This window comes from Dendropsophus ebraccatus, chromosome 10 (assembly GCF_027789765.1).
Source record: "Dendropsophus ebraccatus isolate aDenEbr1 chromosome 10, aDenEbr1.pat, whole genome shotgun sequence".
Lineage (NCBI taxonomy): Eukaryota > Metazoa > Chordata > Amphibia > Anura > Hylidae > Dendropsophus > Dendropsophus ebraccatus.
In genome coordinates this window covers 80,803,990-80,825,042 of record NC_091463.1, presented here as the reverse complement: position 1 = coordinate 80,825,042, position 21,053 = coordinate 80,803,990, and the positions used below count along the sequence as shown (strand labels likewise).

At 44.5% G+C, this 21,053-nt stretch overlaps 1 long non-coding RNA gene across 1 annotated transcript; it reads left to right on the top strand.

The window, feature by feature from the left end:
* The first annotated feature begins 1,664 nt into the window (after positions 1 to 1,664).
* LOC138766184 (uncharacterized) lies at positions 1,665 to 20,413 on the top strand. Its single transcript, XR_011358699.1, has 4 exons — positions 1,665 to 1,768; positions 8,302 to 8,359; positions 11,695 to 11,835; positions 20,394 to 20,413. It is a non-coding gene; the product is annotated as an uncharacterized lncRNA (long non-coding RNA).
* Positions 20,414 to 21,053: the final 640 nt, after the last annotated feature.

Here is a 21,053-nt window from a genome sequence, read left to right as displayed (position 1 = left end):
AAAGGTAGAAAAAGGTATGTAGGTGCAGCTGTGACGGGTAGTAAGGAGCACAGTGTCCAGCACTTAAATAAGGATAACGCTTTACTCTCTATTGGGAAGTGCGCCAAAATTAATTACATCAATACAATGTTCTTACTATTGATGGACAACACAAAACACTTATGTCATGTCTGCACCTGTTTGGAGCTCTGCACGTCCCTTGCTAGTGGTGAACGGCCGAGACGTTGCTGATTTTTAGCTTTTTTTGTTAATCATTTGTTGTAGTCTGAACACTGGCTTTTTACTCTGCTCAGGTTTTGTTCATCAACCACACTTAACTTGCCTCTGTTGTGTAATGGTGCGTTTACACAAACAGAATTATCTGACAGATTTTTGAAGCCATGGGAGCCTGGTTTCAGCCACATGCATTTATCTACATGTAGAAACATTGTCTGAATCACGTTTTTCATGGTTTTTAACTGTCTAAAACATGACAATTTCCACATTGACTCAATATTTAGAGACGTCTGCATATTGTCTAAGGGAATTATCACCATAGGATTGGTAGATTGGTAGGTAATAGCTCCAGGCGTCACATTTAGCACCACCACACCAGACCTGACCAATACCACCACACTGTGACTGGATAACGCTGCCACACCAGACCTGAACCTCACCACCATACTGTGACTGGATAACACCGCTATACCAGACCTGACCAGCACCACCATGCTGTGACTGAATAACACTGCCATACTAGACCTGACCAATACCGCCATACCACATCAGACCTGACCAATACCGCCATGCTGTGACTAAATAACACTGCCATACTAGACCTGAACGATACCGCCATACTGTAACTGGATAACACCACCACGTCAGACCTGAACAATACCTTCATACTGTGAGTGGATAACACTGCCATAGCAAACACTGCCATAATAGACCTAAACAATACCACCATACCTCTCCCCCCCTCGAAAATACAGGAGATTTACTGGCGAGTCTGAACATAAGGTGGGAGACTAAAAAAATAAAACAAAAAAAGTTGTTTTCTTCCCTTTGGTGCTGCCCTAGGCACCGGTCCACGGGTGCATGGGTGCTTAGTAGGAAATACAGCTCTGGTTCCACCTAGCCAGTGCAGGGGCTGTTGTCCAGTTACCCGCTGTCATTTAGGACAGATTGAGGTAAGCAGGCAGGGACAAGGGGTGGGTTCTAGCTTAGGTTCCACCTGTCTTTACCTACCTCTTCCTCTTTTCCCCGCTAGCCTGTTACAGTTTAGCTTTGGGTGCTTGGAGTGCAGAAAGTAGGTTAAGAAGGTGTAGTTGAGTAGGTTGAGGGAAATATTTCAGTATAGCTGAAATTCTGATGCAAAAAAGAAAAGTGAATGCTTGGGACAGGATACTGAACATGGGTCTCAAATTGGTCAAAAAATAAAATCAATAATATTATTAAAAACAATGCAACACAAAAAAATGGACATTAAAAAAGTTGTGTAAAACCACCGGTAACATTTAGGCTGTAAAGAGATGTCTGAATATAATTTTGGCATTCAAAGCACATGGTTCATGAGATCAAATATTGCGTAAAAAATTGGCAAATCATTTAAGCCAAATAAACAAAAACATAAGGTGATCTGTTCTCTGGAATTCCACACCCAAAAGGTGGGTTATACGAGCCTTTTGAGGTACACTATATATGCTTTCGCTTTTCCGTATTAGCTTTAGCAGTAACCCAGCAGAAGATTTCATTTATACTCCATTTTTCTACATCATATTCTACGACTGTAAGTATAAAAATTATTTTATTTTTATTCCAAATCCTAAAAGTGGTTTTTGTATAATATATATTTTTTTGGGGGGTGGAAGGAGGGACATATACTGTGGAGCAGTGTTTCTCAACCTTTTCAAGCTAAGTACCCTCATGTGATGAGTTGCTCCATCCGAGTACCCTCAAAGATGCGATTGGATATAAATGAGGACAAATAAGGACAAAATCACACTGCAGTCATAAGCTCTGTATAAATTCTGTCAGCAGTTCTTTCCCAGATCAAATACCCAGTAGTAATGTCAAGTTATAATTTCCCATGTAGCCTTAAAAAAAATGCCCCAATACCTATTAATAATGCCCCCTTCCCCAATAATAATGTGCCCTGTGGCCATTATAATACCCACATTATAGCAAGATACAATGCCCCTCTGCAGCTAGATGCAATGCTCCCTGTAGTCTTTAGACAGAAATGCTGCATATAGTCAGGTTTGCACCCTATAGCAAGATAAGCCCCTGTAGCCTGGTATGGCCCATACAACCAGGTATTCCCCGTGTAGTCAGAAATGCCCCTGCAAATAAGTATGTTCTTTGTATCCAAATATGCCCCTGCAGCCAGGTCTGTCCCCTGTAGCTAGGTATGACCCATACAACCAGGTGTGCCCCTGCAGCCAGATATGCCCCTTGTAGTCAGGCAGGGCCGCCGATAGGGCAGTACAAGTGGTACTGCCCTATGGGGCCCGAACCCTAAGAGACATGGGGGGGGCCCGCCGGCCGCCGCCCCCCGGCCACTATGCTAGGGGGGCCCGCACGGCCCCCCTGCCACTTGTCTCTGAGCATCCCGAGAAGCTGCGGCCGCTCAGCTTCTCGGGATGCTCTGATCGCTTTGATGTTCCGCCCGCACATTGAGCGGGCTGAACATTAAAGAGATCAGAATACAGGAGAAGGACCTGTCAGCGTCCTCCTCCTGTATTCTCTCCCATAGGCTGCCGGCACTTCATACCAGCAGCCTATGGGACGCCGGGCCATGACCTCTCCGGCAGGCGTGATGATGTGACGTCATCACGCCTGCCGGAAGTCCCGTCCCTGCGGTTCGCAAGATGGAGCCCGAAGAGGAGGAGGAGAGCTGCTGCCTGCACAGCGCGGATTAGGTGAGTAGGATGTTTATTTTTTTAGGGGCACCTCTGGGGGCATTATTAGTATATGGGGGGCACCTCTGGGGGCATTATTAGTATATGGGGGCACCTCTGGGGGCATTATTAGTATATGGGGGCACCTCTGGGGGCATTATTAGTGTATGGGGGCACCTCTGGGGGCATTATTAGTATATGGGGGCACCTCTGGGGGCATTATTAGTTCATGGGGGGCACCTCTGGGGGCATTATTAGTATATGGGGGCACCTCTGGGGGCATTATTAGTGTATGGGGGCACCTCTGGGGGCATTATTAGTGTATGGGGGCACCTCTGGGGACATTATTAGTGTATGGGGGCACCTCTGGGGGCATTATTAGTGTATGGGGGCACCTCTGGGGGCATTATTAGTGTATGGGGGCACCTCTGGGGGCATTATTAGTGTATGGGGGCACCTCTGGGGGCATTATTAGTGTATGGGGGCACCTCTGGGGGCATTATTAATATATGGGGGCACCTCTGGGGGCATTATTAGTATATGGGGGCACCTCTGGGGGCATTATTAGTTCATGGGGGCACCTCTGGGGGCATTATTAGTTCATGGGGGCACCTCTGGGGGCATTATTAGTATATGGGGGTACCTCTGGGGGCACCTCTGGGGGCATTATTAGTTCATAGGGGCACCTCTGGGGGCATTATTAGTATATGGGGGCACCTCTGGGGGCATTATTAGCTCATGGGGGCACCTCTGGGGGCATTATTAGTATATGGGGGCACCTCTGGGGGCATTATTAGTATATGGGGGCACCTCTGGGGGCATTATTAGTTTATGGGGGCACCTCTGGGGGCATTATTAACTCATGGGGGCATCTCTGGGGGCATTATTAGTGTATGGGGGTACCTCTAGGGGCATTATTAGTTCATGGGTGCACCTCTGGGGGCATTATTAGCTCATGGGGGTACCTCTGGGGGCATTATTAGTTCATGGGGGCCACCTCTAGGGGCATTATTAGCTCATGGGGGCCACCTCTAGGGGCATTATTAGCTCATGGGGGCACAGCAGGGGATCCTACATACAGGGGGCACAGCAGGGGATCCTACATACAGGGGGCACAGCAGGGGATCCTACATACAGGGGGCACAGCAGGGGATCCTACATACAGGGTTCATCCCACATTCCTACTCGCTTTACTGCACATAACACCAAACAGCGCAGTTACTATGGGAGCCTACAGGAGGGAGAAAGGAAAGGAAGTTGCTAGAAATGTGCGGAGCCTAAATTGTTTGTCTCGCAGGTTCTGAAAAGATGAAACATATCTGGAAGAAATTATCATGGAGGTCTGGGCCGGATGGAGAGGAAAAGGGAAAGTGACGCCTCAGATCAAAGAAGACGTCACCTGTGAGTCACTGTATGACACTTTTCTTATTTTGTAGAACATCATTTAGTAGGGGTGACAGCTACTATATTATCTGTACTCAGAGATATCACTGTGTTATCTGTGGTGTTACATAGGACTGCAGGTGACTACTACATAATCTGTACTCAGAGATATCACTGTGTTATCTGTGGTGTTACATAGGACTGCAGATGACATCTACATTATCTGTACTCAGAGAGATCACTGTGTTATCTGTGCTGTTACATAGGACTGCAGGTGACATCTACATTATCTGTACTCAGAGGGATATCACTGTGTTATCTGTGCTGTTACATAGGACTGCAGGTGACTACTACATTATCTGTACTCAGAGGGATATCACTGTGTTATCTGTGATGTTACATAGGACTGCAGGTGACATCTACTACATGATCTATACTCAGAGATATCACTGTGTTATCTGTGCTGTTACATAGGACTGCAGGTGAAATCTACTATATTATCTGTACTCAGATACCACTGTGTTATGTGGTGTTACATAGGACTGCAGGTGATATCAGGTGATTTCTCCAGGTTGCAGAAGTTCAAACTTTACCGTGTCCTGGTGTGCTGGTGTCTGTATACATGTGTGCTGGTGTCTGTATGTGTGTATACATGTGTGCTGGTGTCTGTATACATGTGTGCTGGTGTCTGTATACATGTGTGCTGGTGTCTGTGTGTGAGATCAATTCTAGAGAACTGGCTCATATATCCCATTTTCCCCAGTGGCTTAAAAGGTAACCTCTGTTATACAGTTATAAAATTGTAGAACCTAAATGTGAACAAGGTGTAATTCAAATAGACACTTGCTTGTATAGCTGTCTCTTGTGCTCTGTATGCAGTGCATTATATTCACCCCTGCAACGTACAATTTATAGCGTGTCTACAAGCCCAGCGGGGCTCATTATGATGGAGACTAAAACTTATACAAGAGTGGGGTAGGGGTTCCCCTGTATTCAGAATGCTGTTGAGTGCTAGGCAATGCCCCGTCTGGGATTATTGAATTTCGAGGGTCTATGCAGAGCAGGATAAAGACACCTCTGCTGCACAAACAGGATCTCCTAGAAAGCGTTCTCACCGCCATGTATTCGCTATCACTGTCTTGGGTGAGCTAAACTAGTCTGCCTGGGGGTGTGTGTGATCTGTATATGCTCACTAACATGGAACAGCCTCATTATATTAGCCTTATCAACATATTCTATGTTAGTGAGCATAACGGGGGGGATATTGGTGAACATATACAAATCAAACAGCCCCCCAGACCCTCGAAATTCAATAACCCCAAACGGGGCATTGCCTAGTACTCAACAGCATTCTGAATACAGGGGAACCCCTACCCCACTCTTGTATAAGTTTTAGTCTCCATCATAATGAGCCCCGCTGGGCTTGTAGACACGCTATAAATTGTACGTTGCAAGGGTGAATATAATGCACTGCATACAGAGCACAAGAGGCAGCTATACAAGTAAGTGTCTGTATGGTGACATTTAAATTGCACCTTGTTCACATTTGGTTTCTACAATTTTATAACTGTATAACAGAGGTTACATTTTAAGCCACTGGGGAAAATGGGGTATATGAGCCAGTTCTCTAGAATTGATCTGAACCAAATTATACCTCCCAGCAAGGCGTGGGGCGAACACACTATTTTTTTTTTTTTATTAATGTGGGGGGCCCAGACACTTTGGTTGTATGGGGCCCCGAAATTCCTGATGGCGGCCCTGTAGTCAGGTATGCCCCTCCAGCAGCCAGTTGTAACCCCCTGTGATCAAGTGTACCCCTTTTACCTTGAGATCCCCCTAGTAGCCAGGTATGAGCCATACAGCCCCTGCAGCCAGATATAACAGCGTTGTTAGCATTGAGCAATATCCCGCCACCAAAAGCAATATTGTGTTTGTTTTTTTTTTTATTTTTTTTTATTTTAACCCTTTGAGCACAGGCCCAAAATGACCCAGTGGACTGCGCAAATTTTGATCTTAGTGTTTTCGTTTTTCCCTTTTGGTGTTTTTAACTTTTTTTTTTTTTTACACATTTGAAGTTCCTTTGGAGGACTTTTACATACAGTACTTTGATTGCAGACACTGATCATTGCTGTGCCTTGGGCATAGCATTGGTTTTTGTGATAGGCGATCTGCTCATTGAGCCTGCCTGTGCAGGCTCAGTGAGCAGATCGCCGATCGGACCGCACGGAGGAAGGTAAGAGACCTCCGGCGGTCCATAACAGCGATCGGGACCCCCGCAGTCACACTGCGGGGGCCCTGATCGGTAAGTGACAGGGGACTCCCCCTGTCACTTAAAAGCTGTGGCTGCGCCGCTGTTGCAGCATTTAAGGAGTTACTGACACGCTGCAGTGTGATCGCTGCAGGCTGTCATTAGCGGTGAGGTGCGAGCTCCGGAGCGAGCTTCATAGCAGGAGAAACACCCAGGACATACAGTTACGTCCAGAGTCGTCTGGTGACAGACTTCCATGACATAACTGTACGTCCAGGGTCGTCTAGAGGTTAACGCCTCCCGCATACCCTGGGCTGGTTCTAGCAATTTTGCTGCCTGAGGCATAAATTTACATGGCTAACCAGCGGGCTCCTTTTGATATTATCACTGGAGTGCTCCTTTGAATGGGCAATGTCAATAGAAAAAACTTATCATATGTCAAAAAAACATTTATCAAAAGTTTTTCAGTCAAAGTCTGAATGTTCAGACTGATCAGGAGAATGAACTGGGAGAAGTCCATGCTCTGCTCATCCCTTAGCTGTGTCACCTGGATGAGAAAGCTGCGTAAGTTTATAGTCTAAGGAGAGAGGCAGCACATGTCTTCCTTCACTTGTTCTCCTGATCAGTCAGACTCTGACTGATAAAAAGTTTTGAAAAGTCTCTGTGTCAAAAGTGTTTTTTTATGTCAGGTCTGCTTTTTAGTGTTGTATTGTAGAGGAGAAGGCACTTCAGTTAAGAAAATGCCCGGCACTCACCTAGTAAAGTTATGCTTGTTTATAATGTGCAAAGCATCATAAGGTAACGTTTGGCAACTGGAACGCTTGGTATTTGATTACCGGTGGCTGCAGAAATTGGTGTAGCTCTGTATTACAACATTATATAATCAGCAATTAAATAAAAAAACAAGTACTGTATTTTTCGGCGTATAGGACGACCCCTGACTTTTAGGGTAGCTTCACACATAACGTATCTGCAGCAGATTTCTCGCTGCGAATTCGCAGCAAAATCCGCTATGTATACTTGCCCATTCACTTCAATGGGCTGACATACTCGCAGCTGGATTGTCATGGCCCAGAAGAAAGCAGGAGGGTGGACCTACAGTATCTTCCTGGGCCACGGGGGTTAATGGCGCTGTGTTTGACATTCTCGCAGCGGGATGATAATCCCGGAGACGCTCGGCTGCCAAGAGAGCTTCGGGAGAATGACAGAGGCTTTGAGGACTTCCGGCGCCTCTTCCATTCTCCCAAAGCTCTGCCGGTAGAGCTTCAGGGACCTCCGGCGCAGGCAGTGTCTTGGCATCATACTCCCTTCACCAGGAACATGACGGGAGATGCGTGGCTGCCGGGAACGGGCCCCAGGTGAGTAAAATATTTTTTTTTTTTGGTGGTATAGTGGTTGCTGCATATGGTGGGGATGTCGATGTTTTTTAGCCCAAAACGCCCCCCCTCCCCCCCCGTATGCAGCGACCATACCCGGCATATAAGACACCTCCCGACTTCTGAGATTTTCCAGGGTTAAAAAGTCGTCTTAAACGCCGGAAAATGTGGTAACATGGTGTCCTACCATTAAAATCACGTTTTTTGCGTACATGATTTATACATATAGGTCCAGATATATTCCGCTGCCTGAAACCCACAGCAGCCAATCACAGCTTGTGTTTTATATTTTATTGAGCTCTGGTAAAATCGCACGAAATGTGTGATTGCTGTGGGAAGAACCAGACAGTGTGGGTGAGGAGCAGCTTGATGAATCATATATGTTAACACCTATCACATCTATTTCTCTCTACAGACACAAGGACCGATGTCAGAAAATCCTTCATCTTCAGGGGAATATAATCCCCATTCTGGTAGGTGATACACAATGTAGTTTTCCCCAAAAAGACCTAGGGGGGCATTTATTAAGTCCGGCGTTTTTTACGCTGGACTTAAAAATGCCCCCGCAGCTCCGGAGATTTATGTAGAGGCGGACTGCCTCTACATAAATTCCGTGCGCGCCGGTGCGCACCGCCGAAAACCTACGCCAGCTGAGGACTGGAGTTTGTTTTCGGCGTATATTTGGGCGGAACGGATGGTAAATCGCGCGGACTCTGAGTCCGCGCCCTCCGTTCCGCCCACTACGCGCCCCCTTTCCGCCTCCCTGGCGTACACGGCGGAAAGTGCCGATTTGCGAATATTTTATTCGCAAATCGGCCATTAGCGTATAAAATAATACGCAAATCGGCACTTTCCGCCGAAAATACTTGTGGCCCCTACTGTATAATGCCAATGTGATTCCTAGACATATTTAAAGGGGTATTCCTCTCAAAATTTTCTCTCATTAAACAGCCTACCCATAGCTCAACATAGCTCAGCAAGTAATTAAGTGTTTTGAGCTGTTTTCTTGCTATTCCCCCTAACTCACCCCCTCTGGACACATAGAAGGAGCTAAACTGAGTAAACTCCATCCTGCTGCCTGCTCCTGGCCCCCACCTTTTCAAGACAGAGACCACGTGTTCTCCCTCTCTTCAATGGGCTGGGTTAGCATTTATAACCCTGCCCATTGAAGAGAGGGAGGATACGTTACGTTGTGGTGTCCCTCTAGGGGTGTTACTTTTGTTCACACCCTTCGCACAAAGTCTGTACTGTACTCTTATTGCAGCCAAAGTGGTGTTTAGAGATGACCACTAGATGTCGCTATATTATGTATTGAAGTGTGGAAGCTGCACAGCTGAAGTGTCTCAAAGGGTTATTGTGTTTGTGTGTACCAGAATCTGTGAACCAGTAGGATCTTTACTTTTTTCTGTCCTATCACCTCTCCTCTCTCTGCTCTTCTGTTGCACTCTTTCCACCCAACCACAGCGTGCCTTGCACGCTTAATAGGAATTTAGTCCCTTGGGTGAGGGAGGAGTCTTAGTCGAGATTTTGTGGAGGAAGGACGCAGACCAGATAGCTCTCCACAGTGGTCCTACCTGGGCCCTGGCCCTCTGACAGGTCCCCCCGTAAAGAAGAGGAGTAGTCTTAGTCAGTGACCCGCATAGGTAGTACGCAGGACAGTGCTCAGTTACAAACTTCTCCCTCAGTGCCTATATCCTATATGCTGCAGTGTTAAACCCCTCAGGAGAGGAATAGCCAGCAGATCACCTCAACCCACGCCGTGGACTAGGAGAAACAACAGTGCAGGTCAGTATCCACTAAAGAGCTAAAAACTGATCCGGGTGGAGCAAAGTTACTGTAAAAGTCTATGAACTCCATCTTGCAGAACGAGTGTAAGCCAGGAAACCCTCAGCACTCTGCTCATCCCAGGTAACAAGGTCTGGGGCCTGTGTCACCTATTAGTACGGTTCAGCCAACACTATTGGGCATAAGGTGGTGTGAAGACTCTAGAAAGGTCAATACACAGGCACAGGTTGTCTCAACGCAATAGGACACCCGACAGGTGTAGCAACCCGACAGGATACCGACCACAGGGGAAAAGGGTACAACCGGCCTTACACCATAAAAGCAGGCGTGCCATCACACCTGTGTGCCCACCAGGCACTGGCGTTACGTGACAAAATCCTAAGGTCCGGCTGTATCTGGGCCATCCACCACAGTAGTGGTGTCACACTTCCACCTAGCAAGTGACCGGCTGTCCCACCGCTATAACACTATCCGCGAGCTCACCACAACATCACATCTTGTTATATTTCAGCTACCGGCCACCGCATCAAATCCATCCCCACCTCATCCCCACCTTATTCACAGCATGTCTGTCATTCTTGTGACAGAACCGGCAACAATACCCCCAACCCCCCGCAGTCGACCCCCCCACAGACACACACACCAGTAGTTCAGGAGCTCTGCGATGCTGTTCAGCACAGAGCTCCGGTACCGCCGGTGTGTGTGGGAGGTTCGGGGTGTCGTCGGGGTACTCTAGGGCAGGGGGGGGGGTGGATTTGGTGGGGGATTGTTGCCAGTTCTGTAACTTGCATGAGAGACATGCTGTGAATAAAGTCTAAGGTGGGGGTGGATTGGATGCGGCGGCCGGTAGCTGCCATATAACAAGATGTGGCTCTCCCCCTGATGCATAAGTATAACTCCCATCATGCCCTCATAAACTTCATCTATGAGGGCATGATGGGAGTTGTAATCCTGCATCAGGGGGAGAGCCACAGGTTGTTATACACTGTAATAAATGAACTGCTGCAGTACTACAACCAACTTCATCTATGAGGGCATGATGGGAGTTGTACTTCTGCATCAGCACACAGAGAGACACTCAGGTAACTCAGGAACAGCAGTAGCTAGAAAGACGTGTGATGGCTCAAAATACTCAGGGGGAATCGGTGAGCAAGAACATCTAGGTTTGAGAATGTTTAATTTTTTACCTCTTAGGTGGAATACCCCTTTAACCCCTTGAGGTCAAAGCCAATTTTCATTTTTGCGCTTTTGCTTTTTCAACTTTATGTTTAAAAGGCCATAGCGTTTGCATTTTTTCACCTAGAGACCCAGATGACCTCTTATTTTTTGCTACACCAATTGTTCTTTGCAATCACAAATTTTATTTTCCCATAAATTAGGCTGCGAAACCGGAAAAAAATATTTGTGCTATCAAATTTTTTTTTTAGAAAAAGGAATTTGTTTTCTTTTCAGGGAGTTTCGTGTTTACGCTGTTTGCTCTATGGTAAAACTGACATTTTCTCCCTACTGCCACCTCTGTCTGTGCCAAATACTGTCCAGGGCATGAGTAAACCCCTTAGTTCTATTGCTTTGGTGCAGCAGGTACCACTGTGTCGAACTGGAAAGAACGACACGACTTTTACAGTAACTTTACAGAGCTTTACAGTAACTTTACCAGAATAACAAGCCTATATACCTATTAGGTATTCTATTATTTCCAGAACAACTTGACTACAGATGTAAATTTGATGAAGGCAAAACAGCTAAAAAAAAATTATAGTCTAGGATGGGATGAAATTGTGATGTTAGTGAATATGATGTAACGGATGTTGTTATGTTGTTGGATCTAAGCAAGTGGTCTTTCCTAAAAACAGTGATCAGTGTAGACTCCATTCTTTTTAATGCAAATATATCAGGAAACAGCCCCAAGAATTGCTGTGTGATCACTCAAATACAACATATAAAATCACATATATAAATATCACGGCAGTATATACTAACGGTACAACATGATTTTTTCTCTTACTTTATTTTTTCAACATAGAACTAAAGCACCAAAGCCAAAGTGATGAGGAGTATTGCAAAGCTCTGGCCTGGGCTCTCTACAAGGGTAAATGTCCTATGACGGTTGGCTTGTATGTACCATGGGGTAGATGCAAGGATACCCTTCTAAAAAAGATTAAAGGTAAGTATACATTTATATTTGGTCTAGCCATATCTTTATATAAGGCTCATTATATGTACAGTAAAAGGCTTGTTAGAATGTAGAGAAGAATCATTGTGACACAGTGATCACAATTTTAGGTTTTCTATAAACTATGCTTGATATCAAGACCTATTCCAGGATATTCTTGGGTGTATATGTTGATTATCCATTTGGCCTTATAGACTCTATGGGGGAGATCAAACTGGTGTAAAGTGAAACTGGCTCAGTTGCCCCTAGCAACCAATCAGATTCTACTTTTGATTCTTCACAGATTCTTTGAAAGTGAAAGGTGGAATCTGATTGGTTGCTAGGGGCAACTAAGACAATTCTACTTTACACCATGTTTGATAAATTTCCCAGGGTTGTTATGGCTTGGCATTTAAAAAGGATGTACCATCAGTACATCCTCTTTAATCTGACCGCGGCCCGGTTCCCGTGTACGGCGCCGTTCGATCCACGGGACCCGGGCTGGAGCTGAAGCACAGGAGGCGGGCTGGGCCACCCCCATTGATTCTAATAAAGCCGCGTCATAGAGGGGAGGGAATTCCCTCCCACTGGGATGGGCCCAGCCCGCCTCCTGTGCTTCAGCTCCAGCGTGGGACCCGTGGATCGAACGGCGCCGTACACGGGAACCGGGCCGCGGTTAAAAAAACTGACCTGGGCACCGGCTTCCCTGTGACAGCGCCGTTCTATCCCTGGGTCACATTAAAGAGTATGTACCTGATGGTGCGTCCTCTTTAAGTTCTTATGCAAAACCAACATGGAGCATAAAGAACACCCTAATAAAATAGACGGCCCTATTTCTGAGGCCTATGCGGAAGGCAAGAAGCACACTAGTAGAGATGAGTGAGCAATACTCGATCGAGTAGCTATTTGATCGAGTATTGCACTACTTGAAAGATTTATTTTTTTTCTGATCGAAAATTTTAATCCAAACAAGCTTTACTAAAACAGCTAAAAAATTGTTTTATTAAAGTATACCATAGTTACCCGTCCACGTCCCCCCAGCGCCCCTGCAATAGTTAATATTTAATTAAAACAGCAAATTTTCATTTTTCATATTGCAATTTTTCGTTTACAATAGCAAAACTGAAAGGAAAAAAAAATGCTGTTTTAAATTAAATATACTGTAATTTATTTATTTATTAACAGTATAATTAATTGAAGCAGCATTTTTTCATTTCAGTTTTGCTATTGTAAACGAATAATAGCAATAAATAAAACGAAAATGTGCCGTTTTAATTAAATATTAACTATTACAGGGACGCTGGGGGACCGTTAATACCTGTGATAATGGTTTAATACTGATTCCCAGCTTTCCCAGTTGTATTCCAGAGGTGTTTGCATCATTTTCTAAAGGTGTCATTATGGACTTGGTGACCTCCAAGTGGTCGAATTTAGGTTTCCAAGAAACAAGCATTTTTTTCCCATTGACTTTAATGGGGTTCGATATTTGATCGAATAGTAGAGTATCCTGGTCTATTCGAATTTCGAACTTTCGAATATTTCACTACTTGCTCATCTCTACAGACTAGGGCCACATATGGGATATTTCTAAAAAACACAAACACTTTGACCAAAAATGAGAATATTTTTTATCCCTGTTCAGTTTGTGAACATCAATTACACAAGATAAATATTGAGATAATAGCATAACATTGATCAGTATAGGCAAGTCACCTAGGGAGACTTACAAAATGTAATAAATAAATATTAAAAAAGACCCTCCCCTTTAGTTTTTTCCTCCTCGTGATTAGAAGACCACAGTGCTTGCATTTTTTCACCTACAGACACACAAGAGCTCTTAGAGTACTATAACATGAAGCAATTATCTGCCTTACTTGGCCGATTACTGACCGTTCCAGCCACTAATCGCTTCGTGTAATAGGTCATGATTTAAATCAATGATCAGCCCACAAGCACAATGTTGGCTGATCGTTGACTTAAAGCATGACCTAAAATCTCGATAACGATAGCGATGGTCTGTTGGCCATCACTCTGTGTAATAGGAGTGTCAGCAGCAGACCGCCGCTATCTCCTATGGGCCACCTAGTCAATCTAAAGGTCATCCAGGCAGCCCCTCCCGCAGCTCCATGCAACCCCCCGAGTCCTCACCACTCGCTGTCAGTGCATTTAATAGCAAAGACAACAGTGAAGGAGGAGCAAGCGAGCACTCATCTGACGGGTCAGGCCTTGCTTGCTCTAAAATAATAAGCTGTCTAATACAGCTTTTTTTTTTTGCAACATCAATTGTACTTTGCAATGACAGACTTAATTTTGACATAAAATATGCAAACAAACTTGAAAAAATCATTTGTACAATGAAATTTGTTTTCATTTTCAGAGGTTTTGTGTATACGCCGTTTCGCCCTATGGTTAAACTCATTGCCATTAGTATGATTAGTCAACTTAGTCAACTTATATAACATTTATTTTCTAAATAAATCTAAATGTGTTGAACCCCTAGACGACTAAGGACGTACCGGTACACCCAGGAAGTCTGTCCCCAAACGTCCTGAGCTATGAAGCATGCTTCATAGCAGGTGGGGGCCGGCTGCAGTGAGCAGCCCGGCCCTCACCGTTAATGACAGGCTGCAGCGATAGCACTGCAGCTTGTCATTAACCCATTATATGCGGCTATCGTGGCGCAACTGCGTCGTTTAAGTGTAAGTGACAGGGGCAGTCTGATCGGGGGTGCCGGGGGTGCCGATCGTTTAAACCGACCAACGGAGGTCTCTCACCTTTCTCTGCGCGGTCCGATCGGCACTCTGAGGATTAAGTCTGCCAAAGGCAGGCTTAATCAGCAGAGCGCCTATCACACTGATCAATGTTATGTAAAGTCCCCCAAGGGGACTTAAAATGTGTGTAAAAAAAAAAGTAGAAATGTTTTTACAAACACCACAAAGTCCCTCCCCCAATAAAAGTTTAAATCAGCCCCTTTTCCCAATAAATAAATAAATAAACAGATAATATACCGTAGCATGCGTAGATGTCCTATCTATTAAAATATAACAATTGTCCTCGCGAACAATGTAAACGAAAAGAGGGGGAAAAGTGCGCAGGTTGGCGATTTTCTGTTACATTATCCACATACAGCCCCGTAGGTGAAAAAATAAAACTGTTATAAGCGTCACAATAGTCCCATTTTATTAATAATTAAGTGCAAAAAAAAGGATTTCATAAAAAAAAAAAAATATATATATATATATCACATTAGAGAATCTGTGTAAACCTGCATATGGTTGTGTTCGGGCTGACCTATAGAATAATGGTATTATGTCGCTTTTACCATATAGTGCATTACGTAGACACAGGAACCCCCCAAACGTTACTATATTGCATTCTTTTAACGATTTCACCAATTTATATCTTCCTAAATAATAATTTTGGAGTTCCGTCATACATGTTATGGTAGAATGAAAGACGCCATTACAAAGTACAACTACTCCTGTAAAACCAAGCCCTTACATGGCCTGTAGATAGAAAACTGAAAGTGCTGGAGCTCTTAGAAGGGGAGGAGGAAAAAACGAAAATGAAAATTTGCACGGTCCACTGGGTCATTTTGGGCCTGGTTCTCAAAGGGTTAAAATTGCTCAATTACCATCCTTATAACACTTTTATTTTTTGGTCTATGGGGCTGTGTGAGGTGTTATTTTTTATTTTTATTATAATTTTTGTTGATTTTCCAGAAATCAGCAATTTTGCACTTTGGCGGGTTTTAGGGCCAGTTCACATGGAGTAAAAGCAGCGGAATCCCGTCTGCTTTGGTGTCATACAGTCTGTCTATGGGAGGACTTGTGCGCCTCCGCTCACCATGCCTCTCCACTCAAAGAATTGACAGTTCTCCACCTTTCAGCATCCCTAGAGGCTGCAGACGTGCAGCTTCTGGGGATGCGCTGCCACTGTAGTCTTCAGCACGCTCACCACAGGATCTGTCAGCGTCATGCTGCTCTATTCATTGTCATAGGCCTATTCATTGTCATAGGCCTATTCATTGTCGCAGCCTATGAGCAGCCAGGACGTGATCTCTCCTCTCCAGCAGGTGCAATGATATGATGTCATTGCGCCTGCTGGAGGATCCGTCTGACAGAAGACGGAGCCAGCGTGACTGCAGGGGTTCTAATCGTTCTATCTGACTGCCGGTGGTCCCTTACCTTCCTCCTGGCAGTCAGATCGGCGATCACTGTATAGAGTCTGCACAGGCAGGCTGTATGCAATGATCGCATATTACACTGATCAAGGCTATGCTATGGCATAGCAATGATCAGTGTATGAAATCCAATGTAAAAATGTTATAGTCCTCTAAGGGGACATAGAAAGTGTAAAAAAAATAAAATTAAAAAAGTTTTAAAAAAACATGCCATAGCCCCTCTCCCAATAAAAGTTTAAATCACCTCACTTTCCCATTTTATAAATAAAACACATAAAAAAAAAAAAATATACCGTAGAGTGCGTAATCGTCCGATGTAATAAAATAAATCAATACTGATCCAGCATGGTGAACGTCGAAAAACAAAAAGCGGTTAAAAAAACGCCAGCTCTGGTGCTCTGCGGCCGAGAAGGCACTGATTTTCTTGTATTTATTCTGTTTTTGTGTTTAGTTTTGCATTAGTCTGAACACTGGTTTATTTTGTCTGCTCACTTAATTTCACGGACACATCCGACTTCACCTGTTGAGTTCTGTCTGGCCATGTCATGGTTAATCTTTGTTTTTTTTTTCTCTGACTGCCAGGTCTTCCTGCCAGTGGATGTGTTTTGTTGTCAGGTGCCTGTGGTTGGAGATCAAGAGGATGGTCCAATTGTATTCGGGACCAGACCCGTGGCCTCCTATATAACACTCCCAGTCTGTGTACTCCTTGCTGGTTGTTGAGTTTGTCTCTGCCTGCTTCTGACTCTGCTATTCTGTGTTTATTCTGACCCTTCTGCTTTGTATTTCTGACCATTCCTGCTTGCTGCCTGCCCCTGACCATTCTTCCCTTTTTTTTACTACGCCTAGATCCTGATTTTGTACTTTTGCTCCACGACCGTTGTGACTTGAATTGTTGACCATTCTTGTTGTGTTTGTTTGTCTTGTCTTTTTGTTTCACATATCCAGGCCAGGGACCGCCGCCCAGTTGCCCGCTGCCACTTTAGTAGCAAGATAGCGGCAAGTAGGCAGGTACAGTGGGCAGGGCTGAGCTTAGGGTACACTGTCTGTGTCTCTCCCGCATCCCTCTGTGACCTGAGTTGTAACACTGACGTTGAGAAAAACGTGGTGGTGTCTACGTGGTGTTTTGGTTGATCTCCCATCATTTTCTTGAATGCACTAACTAGGCTTTACTCCCATGAGCCAGAATCCTACTCCACACTGATAAGGGGTAAATACCCCAAAACAGCTGTCTGTAGATGGATACCTTACAGAGGTGGTTTCCTTGATTGGAGACCACCCTTGGCTTGGTTGTTCCTTCCCAGAGGAAGGTCGGCTAGCTCACTGACATTGAGAAACACGTGATGGTGTCTCTGCAGTACTTTTACATATTTTATTTCCCAGGGGGCAATGTTCCTAGATTCACTGATATTGAGAAACATGTGATGGTGTCTCCGCAGTGTTTTGGTTGATCTCCTTGAGGTCAACCATCATTCTCTTGAATGCACTTACTAGGCTTTGCTCCAACTAGCCAGAATCCTACTCCACACTGATGAGGGGCAAATACCCAGAAACAGCTGTCTGTGGATGGATACCTTGCTAAGGTGGTTTCCTTGATTGGAAAACACCCTTGGCTTGGTTGTTCCTTCCCGGAAGAAGGTCTGGCTAGCGCACTGACGTTGAAAAACACGTGATGGTGTCTCTGTAGTACTTTTGCAAATAGTGGCTTAAAGGGCAAAGTTTTTATGTAATGTCATTATAGAATGATCTCTGTAAATTAAAAATACAAATCATTATTTATGTCCGTAATTAATTAAATATGTCTGTAACTTTGGCTCAAAATGACAGGTATACAAAAATACGTCTGGAAAAAAAGGTTACTTAAAAATACCCTTAATATTTATTTACTGTTACTTATGTAAAAAAACACAAAAGCTATGTAAATATGATTATTGTTATCAAACTGATTTTACAAAAGATAACATTTCAGTTTTACCATAAAGTGCCCTGCATAGAAACAATAACCCCTAAAAAAATTGCTAAATTGGGTTGTTGTTTTTTTTTTAATTTTAACATAATATTTTGGGTTTTTTGTCATATATTTTATGGTAAATTGAAGGGTGTCATTACAAAGTACAATTGTTAAGGAAAAACACAAGCCCTTATATGGCTCTGTAGATGGGAAAAATAGGAGAGTTATGGATATAAGAGGGAAGGAAAAAAAGGAAAATTCAAAATAATGCCTGGTTCACAAGTAAAATCAGTGGAATTCTTTGTGCGGAGAGTAACGGGAGCAGAGGAGCACAAGCACTGCTGTAGAGACACTGTGGGACACTGAGGCAGACAGGATTCCATGGCAGAGCTTTCCGATGTGAACATAATAGGCATCCCTGTCTAGTTTCTTATTTAAAGGGAAGACATTTGATAAAAAAAAAAAACTACGGTTGACCACATCCTGCACAGATAGTACAGCGCAAGGCTATGTTCACACTACGTGACGGAACGGCCGGTCTCTGACCGGATCATCTTAAGTACTGACCGGATGATCTTTCGGCCGCAGAGCTCTGATGCGGGCGCATCAGCCCGCGCCTGCATCAGAACTTCCCATAGCCCACAGTGAAGCGAGCGGCCGGAGCCGCTGGGTTCACTGTGTGAACTGACAGGTCTTTCTGCGGCCGGAGTTCACTGAATTCCGGGCACAGAAAACTGACCTGTCAGTTCTTTGCGGCACCGCATAGATCCCGGCCGGAGCGTATGCGATGTGTCTACGCTCCGGCCGGGATCCCATTGAAAGTAAAGTTATGTTCCACCCCGCAAAACTACGGCCGTAGTTTTACGTAGTGTGAAAATAGCCCAAATGTTGGTGAACGAAGAGCAGAACTTAATAAATCCTACTTGGTGACTACCTATGAACTTAGGGAGTACTGCAGTCTACCATAAGGCAAGAATTTTGGACAGAATTAATAAGGGAGATGGACCGATAAGAGCTGGGGTTAGTTTCATCTTTACCCTGCTTGTGAATGAGATTAATGTGGACCAAGTCTTCTGAAGGCATCATCTTACCAGACTCCAGAATGAATCAATACAAATTTGTTTGTTTGGTAGTGTCATCCTTATGTATCACTGTCATTCCAAAAAACTTTTCACATGTCATAGAGACATGTCAAAAGTTTTTGATCGGTCCAGGTCTGACTGTTCAGACCCGTACCAATCGGCAAATAGAGCGGGGAGAGGACCATGCTGCGGCGCATCTTCTCCCTGCTCTCACTTAGAAAAACAGTCGGGTTGTAGTTGTTAGGACGGGGACTGGGAAGACAAATAGACAGTGAAGTCCCTGCCGATGACACCCGCCCCAGCTGTCCCTACCTGCTTGCCACACTCTGCCCTAGACGGCAACGGACAACTTGGCGACATTCCCTCACCTGCGATAAAGTGAGGCCCACAAAACAAGACAAGACTAATACACACAATAAAGGGTAGTCAGTAGTCCAAGTCAGCAACGTTCAGTATACTCAGGTACAAAATCAGAGTCCAAAAGAATAGTCGAGATCCAAAAGCCAGAGGTCAGGAAAACAGGATGAACAGGTCAGAGGAATGCTAGATCAAGATACACTAGGGTTACTAGGCTCTATCACAGGCAAGGAACTTGAGGCAAGTGATTGTACTTATAGGACTAGAAGTCCCAGCCCAGCCCAGATACGGACATATGACTGGGTCAGCTGTCAATTAAATCACTGAGATCACAAACACCTAGGGGGACATGTATCAAGGCAAAACTGCGTACTTTTTTTGCAGAAAGGGGTGATTTGCGAATATTTTATTCGCAAAACAGCCATTTGCGAATAAAATATTCGCAAATCGCCCCTTTCCCCCGAGTTCACCGGGGGGGCGGGGAGGGGGTGTGGAGGGGCGGAACGGGGGGCGCGGAACAGGGGGCGCGGACTCAGAGTCCGCGCAATTTATCATTTTTAACACTAAAAGATACGCCGAAAACCTACTCCACCTTTCAGGTGGCGTAGGTTTTCGGCTGTGCGCACCGACGCGCACAGGATTTATGTAGAGGCAGTCCGCCTCTACATAAATCTCCGTAGCGCCGGAGATGCGGGGACATTTATAAGTCCGGCGTAAAAAACTGACTTAATAAATATCCCCCCTAGTGCTGATCTGCAGAGAGTGCAGCACTGGACACTCCTACATCCAGGAATAGCAGAGCAGAGAAAAAAAAATCAAAAGCAGCCTGACTGCTATGGACGCAGTGCTGAATGCACGGCTCGAGTCCTAACAGTAGGGTTGCGTTTGGTGTTACCCTGAGAATCTATCAGGTCACTGACATTTGCCTTTTTTTTTTTTTTTTTTAATTAGTGTGAACTTAGCCATACACGGATACACTAAATATTTTCTTTCATTACAGAGGAACTTCTTTGTTTAAAACTACCATCAACTACAGGTGAGATGTTAAGGAAGCATTATTAGGAGAAATTGACTTTTATTGTAATCTACTTGGTGGTTCATCGTTACCTTGCTGTAGACTATAAGGTGCAAATAAATCTCATCTTCCACTTTCTTTCCAATTTAACTTATGCATGTGTGACCTGTAGGTTGCTTTTATCCTGTGCCAGTGGACAGGACCTTTCCACATTAGAAAGAGAAAAGAAATAAGTATTAAAGTCACCGTCTCAAAAGTTCAGGTTGGAGAGACATAGCAATACATAACATTTTTTTTTACCTTTGGTGTTCAGATCAGAGGACTCCTCGCATTGTACAAATGACCTCCGATAACTCTGGAAACAATGCAAATGAAACAAGTGATCCAATGTCACAAACATCAACTACAGGTAAGAAGTTGAAGGGTTTTTGGACAATATGGATTGATGGCCTTTTCACGGGATTGGTAATTAATAGTGATTAATGAACGAACATGTTCGTAAATGTTTGTACAAACATAACCCTAATTGTTTGTGTTCGACAATCACGAACAATTTGAATATATTAACCCCTTAGGGACCAAGCCTGTTTGGGCCTTAATGACCAGGCTCATTTTTCAAAATCTGACCTGTCTCACTTTATGCGC